A 7,238-nucleotide genomic window follows, 5' to 3' on the forward strand; every position below is an offset into this window, starting at 1 on the left:
ATTGCTTGGATCAAGGCTGGAATCTAGGCTCTATCATGCATTCATTCAGTTGTTATTATTTCACACCTACTATGTGCCAATTGCCAGGGACAGGACACTCAAGGAGCTGCCTTAGCAGCTAAAGGTGGAGAGATGACGATAAATAAGTGTGATGGCTAATATTATGTGTCAACTTGACTGGGTCATGGGGTGCCCAGATGTCTGGTCGAACATTTTTCTGGGTCTCTCTGTGAGAGTGTGTTTGGATGAGATTAACATTTAAATCAGTAGACCAAGTAAAGCAGATGGCCCTCCTCAATGTGGGTGGGCCTCATACAATCCGTTGAAGGCCTGAATAAAACAAAATTGCTGACTAAGGGAGAACTACACTTGCCTGTTTGCCTTCAAACTGAGATATCAGCTTTTTTTCTGCCTTTGGACTTAAATCGAAACATTGGCACTTCCTGAGTCTTGAACCTGTTGGTCTTTAGACAGGAATTACATGATCAGCTCTCCTCGTTCTCAGACACTTTGGACCTGGACTATAACCAAATCATCAACTCTCATGAGTCTTCAGATTGTCGATTCACCCTGAAGATCATGAGACTTGCCTACTTCTATAACTGCATGAATGAATTCCTTAGAGTTAATCAATCTCTCTCTCTCTCTCTCTCTACATACTCACACACACACACACACACACACACACACACACACACACACCCTGTTGTTTCTGTTTCTCTGGAAGATCCTGACAAATACAGCAAGCAAATCAATGACCAATCTGACAGTGATAAACTTCCATGATGGACATAAAACAAGATCATGGACAAGACAGGGGTCTTTTGTTATGTTAGCTGTGGACATTAGGACCAACTCATCAAGGAGGTGGAGCCAGAGTGGGAAAGCAACAGCCATGTAAAAGATGTGGGGAAATGGCAGGGCAAAGGCCCTGTGGTGGGCAGGATGGTAGAGAACTGGAGGGACAGAAAGAAAACCAGTATGGCTAGAGGGGAGCATGGTGGGAGAGGGAGGCAGGATGCAGAACATTAGGGATTCATAGGCCATAAGGAGTAGTTTGGATTTTATTCTAAGTGCAAGGGGAATCCTTTGGAAGGTTCTAAGGAGTTTAACACTCTGGCTGCTTACATTCCTAGCTTGCTGTATCACTTTGGACAAATGAATGTGCCTCTCTGAATTTTAGATTCCTGACATTGTTATGAAGATTAAATGAGATCATGTAAGAGTGAGTTAGTACCATGCCTAGCCCAAAGAAGTAGCTATAGAAACGTCAGTTTCATTTTCTGGTTGTTCACTAGGGGCGATGACTGGTAAATGCTGAAACTAAACTAAATGCTGAACCAAATGTTGAAACTAAATTAAACTAAAACAAACTAGAGAAATGGAACTGACATGAACTTTCTGGAAGGCAGTATCAGCACATCCTTTGACAAGGGGCTACCTCCCTTGTGGCCTAGGGAAACAAAGAGAAACAGAGACAAAATGTATACTAAAGATGTTTGTCACCATGTCATTTACATATCGAACAACTGGAAACAACTAAATGTCTGGGGTAAGTGCTGGTTTAAAGGCACTTTGGTGGGCACCTGGGTTGCTCAGTCAGTTAAGCATCTGCCTTTGGCTCAGGTCATGGTCCTGGGGTCGAGTCCTGCATTGGGCTTCCAGCTCAGCAGGAGGCCTGCCTGCTTCTCCCTCTGCCTGCTGCTCCCCCTGTTCATGCACGCTCTCTCACTCTCCGACAAATAAATAAAACCTTAAAAAGAAAAAGGAAGAGTTAATTTTCTACTTTTCATTTTATTTTGCTAAAAGTAAATGTCCTAAGTGTCCTAAGTTTTTTTCCCCCCAAATATATGTTTTTTTCCCTTGTAATTGGAAAGAAAAAAGCAACTTATTAAACTAACTGGAAAATGCCTCTTGCTAAATTCAGGAATCATTTATAAATAGAACTATGTTAGGACGCTTGGAAGAAATGGTGGAAGGAAAGCATATCTAGGAGGCTGACTGATTCCCCAGGTCATCTAATAACTATGTGTTCAGCACAAACCTTCCTAGAGACGACTTCTACTTGAAATTTCCTTTCAGTTGATGGTTTGGGGTTCAGGAGAAGAAGTAGCGGTCTTTGGCAACCTGGGAACCTAGTTTTTAAAGCCAGCTCTGTCATTTAGTAACTGTGAATCCCCTGGCAATGTACATAACTTCTCTGAGATCCTGTTTTTGTGACCATAGGGGCAGTGATGTTTACTCCAACCTTTCTTTGGGTAGGTTAAGGATAAAATACATGAAATGTCTGTCTTCTGATGAGTCCTTGATAAATGCCAGCTCTTATATCGTGATACTTCTGCCCCAATATTGATCATACCTTATTATAGTGTAGCCCTTTACGTTTGCAAATGTGTGTGGGGAGTTGTGTTCATTGTCTGATCCTGAAAAAAAAAGCCCAGTTTTTATTAAGATAATACCTTACCTGTATAGAGTATTTGCTATGTTTTTAAGAATTGCGTAGTAGTGGGTGCTCAGTAAGTGCTAACTGACTAAATGAATGAACTAATGAATGTTTTCAAAGGAGAAAAAATAGTGGACTGTTTCTTTGACTGGGGAATTCATTCTATGAGGCTAGATGCTCCCTAAAGCAAAGGTAACCCTGAATCTCCCTGTTATGTTGAGGGGAGCTTCAGGGCAGGCCAGGGCTCGGAGAAGACTGCCCAGAGTCATTCTGGTGGACCTTTTTCCTGCTCCGACTTGTGAAAAACTAGAGGTAAAAAGAGTGAGTTGGTGCCACCTGGAGGGTGAGAGTAAGCACCTCAGGAGAAAGCAAGAAAAATTAGAACAAAGCACTTCTTTTAGTTCAGGCGCACAGGTGGGGTGGTGGCGGTAAGAATGTACCCTAAAAATAATCTCTGCTTTTTGAGGCACCTGGGTGGCTCAGTCGATTAAAGCCCCTGCCTTCCGCTCAGGTCATGATCCCAGGACCCTGGGATCGAGCCTCTCGCATCAGGCTCTCTCCTCAGCAGGGAGCCTGCTTCCTCCTCTCTCTCTCTCTCTCTCTCTGCCTGCCTCTCTGCCTACTTGTGATCTCTGTCTGTCAAATAAATAAATAAAGTCTTAAAAAAAATAATCTCCAGGGGCACCTGGGTGGCTCAGTCGTTAAGCGTCTGCCTTTGGCTTAGGTCATGATCCCAGGGTTCTAGGATCGAGCCCCACATCAGGCTCCCTGCTTAGCAGGAACCTGCTTCTCCCTCTTACTCTGCTTGTGTTCCCTCTCTCACTGTGTCTCTCTCTGTCAAATAAATAAACAAACAAAAAATCTTTTTTAAAAAATCTCTGTTTTTTCAAAATTAAATAATTATTTAGATAATTATAGAGTCATGAGCAGTTGTAAGAAATAATACAAAGAAATGCCATGTATACTTTACCTAGTTTCCCCCAGTGGTAGCATCTTGTAAAACTATAGTACACAGGGCACCTGGGTGATACAGTTGGTTTCGGCTCAGGTTGTGGTCTTGGAGTTATGGGATCAAGCCCCCAGGTTGGGCTCAGTGCGGAGTCTGTGTGAGATTCTCTATCCTCAGTCCCTCCCACCCATTTTCTCTCTCTCTCAAATAAATAAATCTTTTTTTTTTAAAGATTTTATTTATTTGACAGAGAGAGATCACAAGTAGACAGAGAGGCAGGCAGAGAGAGAGAGGGAAGCAGGCTCCCCGCCGAGCAGAGAGCCCGATGCGGGCCTCGATCCCAGGACCCTGAGATCATGACCTGAGCCGAAGGCAGCGGCTTAACCCACTGAGCCACCCAGGCGCCCTCAAATAAATAAATCTTAAAAAAAAAAACAAAACTATAGTCTATAGATCAGTTGAATAGAATCTAGAGTCCAGAAATAAACCCACACATTACTATCAATTGATTTTTGACAAAAGTAACAATACAATTCAATAACAATACAATTCAATGGATAATAGAATAGTCTTTTTGACAAATGGTGCTGGGACAACTGGATATCCAGATGCAAAAAGATGAAGTTGGACCCCTACCTCACACCATATACAAAAACTAAAATGGGCCAAAGACCTAAAATGTAAGAGGTAAAACTACAAAACTCTTTGGAAAAAAAAAAACAAAAAAAAAACAACAGGATAAATCCTCATGACCTTGGGTTAAGGAATAATTTCTTAATATGGACACCAAAAGAACAAGCAGTAAAAGAAAAAATAGGTAAATTGGACCACATCAAAAATTTTTTTTAAAAGCGTTTCTTCTTCAAAGGACACTGTAAAAAAAAGTGAAAAGACAACCCAAAGAATGGAAGAAAATATTTGCAGGTCATATGTCTAATAAGGATCTAGTACCCAGAATATATAAAGAAATCTTACAATTCTACGATTAAAAAAAACCCCAATTTTAAAACGAGCAAATTCACTGAAGAATAGACAATTCTTCAAAGAAAATATACAAATGGCCTGGAAGCACCTGAAGTGTCATTAACCATCAAGGAAGTACAAATCAAAACCACAAAGAGATGCCATTTCACACCCACTAGGATGGCTACAATCAAAAAGATAATAATAAGCATTAGTGAGATATGGAGAAATTGGTGATGAATTGAAATTACTAGTAGGAATATGAAGTGGTGCCGATGCTTTGGAAAACAGGCAATTTCTCAAAAAGTTAAAATAGTTATCATATAACCCAGTATTTCTACTCCTAGGCATATACCCAAGAAAAATGAAATCATATGTCACATGAAAACATGTACACAGGGTGCCTGGGTGGCTCAGTGGGTTAAGTCGCTACCTTCGGCTCAGCTCATGATCTCAGGGTCCTGGGATCGAGTCCCGCATCGGGCTCTCTGTTCAGCAGGGAGCCTGCTTCCCTTCCCCTCTCTCTGCCTGCCTCTCTGCTTACTTGTGATCTCTCTCTGTCAAATAATTAAATAAATTCTTTAAAAAAAAAAAAAAGAAAGAAAACATGTACACAAATGTTCATAGAAGCATTATTCATGAGAGCAAAAAAGTAGAAACAACCCAAATGTCCGTAAACTAATGCATGATAAAATGTGGCATATTCCATAAAATGGAATATTATTCAGCAATAAAAGGGAATGAAGTACTGATTCATGCTATGACATGGCTGAACTCTGAAAACATCATGCTAAGTGAAAGAAGCCAGACACACAAAAGGCCACATATCGTATTATTCCATTTATACAAATTATCTAGAAGAGGCAAATCCACTGAAATGGAAGTAGATTAGTGGTTGGGAAAGGGAGGGGAGTAAGGAATGCTAATGGATACCACATTCTTTTGGGAGCAATGAAATGTTCTGGAATTAGTGGTGATGGGTACACATCTCCTTGAATATACTAAAAACCACTAAATTGTATATTTAAAAGAGTGGATTTTATGAAGTCTTATACCTCAATTTCTTAAACTAGTAAAATTAATAAGAAGTAGTATCAAAACCAGTATACGAATATTGGTACAATCTACCAATGTCATTCAGATTTTCCTAGTTTCTCTTGTACTTTCAGTATTCTGTGTTTCTATGAAGGACTTAGCAGTTATCCTGAAGAATGTATATTAACATTTAAAAATAATAAAAACCCTACAACTATATATATATAAGCCCATAGTTACAGCTAGAGTCACCACTCATAATTCTCATTCTCAGAAAGGTATTGTAAAAATTATACACTTTGGCCTCCATATAGAGTTTTACAGAATTTATATTAAGACATAAAAGGATATTTTAGTTCATCAGTATATAGCCCAATTCATCTGTATTTCACCTCTTAACATAACAATCCAAATTTCTGAGGTTCTTTTCTGCTTTTTAACCATGAGGCATATTTATTTCACCTTAATTGTGAACACTTTTACACCCTGCTTTTCTTGTTTAATGTCTCATTTATTCTAAGAAGTTTGCATTTTGCCTCCCAAGTCACCAGAAATACCCCTTTATAAAAGGTGAGGAAATTTTCATCTGATATATCTACCATAATTCCCTTAACCATCCCATTATTGCTGGACATTTAGGGTGTTTCCAATTATCTTACTGCAAACTGCTGCAGTGGGCAAGTTTATTCTCTTTTGGATGATTTCCACCGGATACGGGGTGGGGTTACTGGTTAAAGATTTTGAATCTCTTTCTGGGTCTTGACAATTTCACCTTGGTGCAAGATCCCCTTCCCCTGCTTCTCCCTAGCCCCCAGCCTCAGCCTCCGCAAAACTAACCCTAGAGCCTGGTCCCTCCCCTTAATTCCACTCTTCCAGCTACACTGTTATTCCCTTTTCATTTATTGGCCTCTGCCCCGCCCCGTGCCGCTCCTCTTCACCACTGGGTCACCCGGGCTCCTTCTCGCCTGGCAATGGGCAGCCTCCTCCCCAGGTAAGCTGGGGCTCGACACGCATTGCAGCACTCGGCTATCCTGACTCGGATTTGCCCAAGCCAAATGCAGTTTGGCAGGCTGGCATGCACCACCCTTACCTTAGCCTCAGAGTGTCCCGCGCAGGTGTCCAGGAAGACAAACTGTTGGGTGACGTTTCTCTTTCCCCTTTCAGTCCATTCCCGCCATCAGCGCTAGGGTGGCGCATCTAGGAGTTCGTTAAGTATCTAAAGTATTTTAAAAGCACATTGAAGTTTTTATGCTGGTTTTTTACTTTAGATTCCTGAAAGCTAATAAAGTACAAACCGATTTGCACCAGGATTAGATGTGACTGGGGAGTGGATGAGCAGATATGAATTATTAAGAAAAAGTTAACTCATTTCATGCATGTAAGTTCATTCATTCAACAAGAATTGACTGAGCACCTACTACATGCCAACACGATCCACGGCAGTAAATAAAAGACAATAAAATCAATAAAGTAAAAATACAGTGTGTTAGATGGTGATTCGAGCTTGGGAGAAAAATCAGGCAAGGTAAGGAGACAAAGTGAGGTCCCTCGAGAAGATGACAATAATAACAGGTTAACAATTGAGGGTCTACTGCTGGTCAGTGTGCTAGGGGCCTCACCTTCGAAAGCCCGTTTAAACTAACGCCACGATGCAGTGAGGGAGGAACTACTGTTTTCATTGCACAGAAAAAGAGGACGTAAGGTGCAGAGCTGGGGGTCCACGTCAGCCCCGAGTCTTAGGCCTCCACCCTTCCCGGCGAAACCCGGGACCTGCCACCTGTCCCTCCACTGCAGGGAGAGGGTTAAAGCGTGGAGCAGCGCCGGGTTGTGCGCTTGCGCAGAGCGGAG

The 7,238-nt window shown here is 41.4% G+C and overlaps 1 long non-coding RNA gene across 1 annotated transcript; it reads right to left on the bottom strand.

Annotated features, from left to right (window-relative positions):
• Positions 1–1,553: 1,553 nt before the first annotated feature.
• On the bottom strand, positions 1,554–7,202 carry LOC132011606 (uncharacterized). Its single transcript, XR_009402409.1, has 3 exons — positions 7,010–7,202; positions 6,481–6,606; positions 1,554–1,753 (listed from the first exon to the last, which is right to left on the bottom strand). It is a non-coding gene; the product is annotated as an uncharacterized LOC132011606 (long non-coding RNA).
• Between the last annotated feature and the right edge of the window lie 36 nt (positions 7,203–7,238).

Source organism: Mustela nigripes, chromosome 2 (genome assembly GCF_022355385.1).
Source record: "Mustela nigripes isolate SB6536 chromosome 2, MUSNIG.SB6536, whole genome shotgun sequence".
Classification (NCBI taxonomy): domain Eukaryota; kingdom Metazoa; phylum Chordata; class Mammalia; order Carnivora; family Mustelidae; genus Mustela; species Mustela nigripes.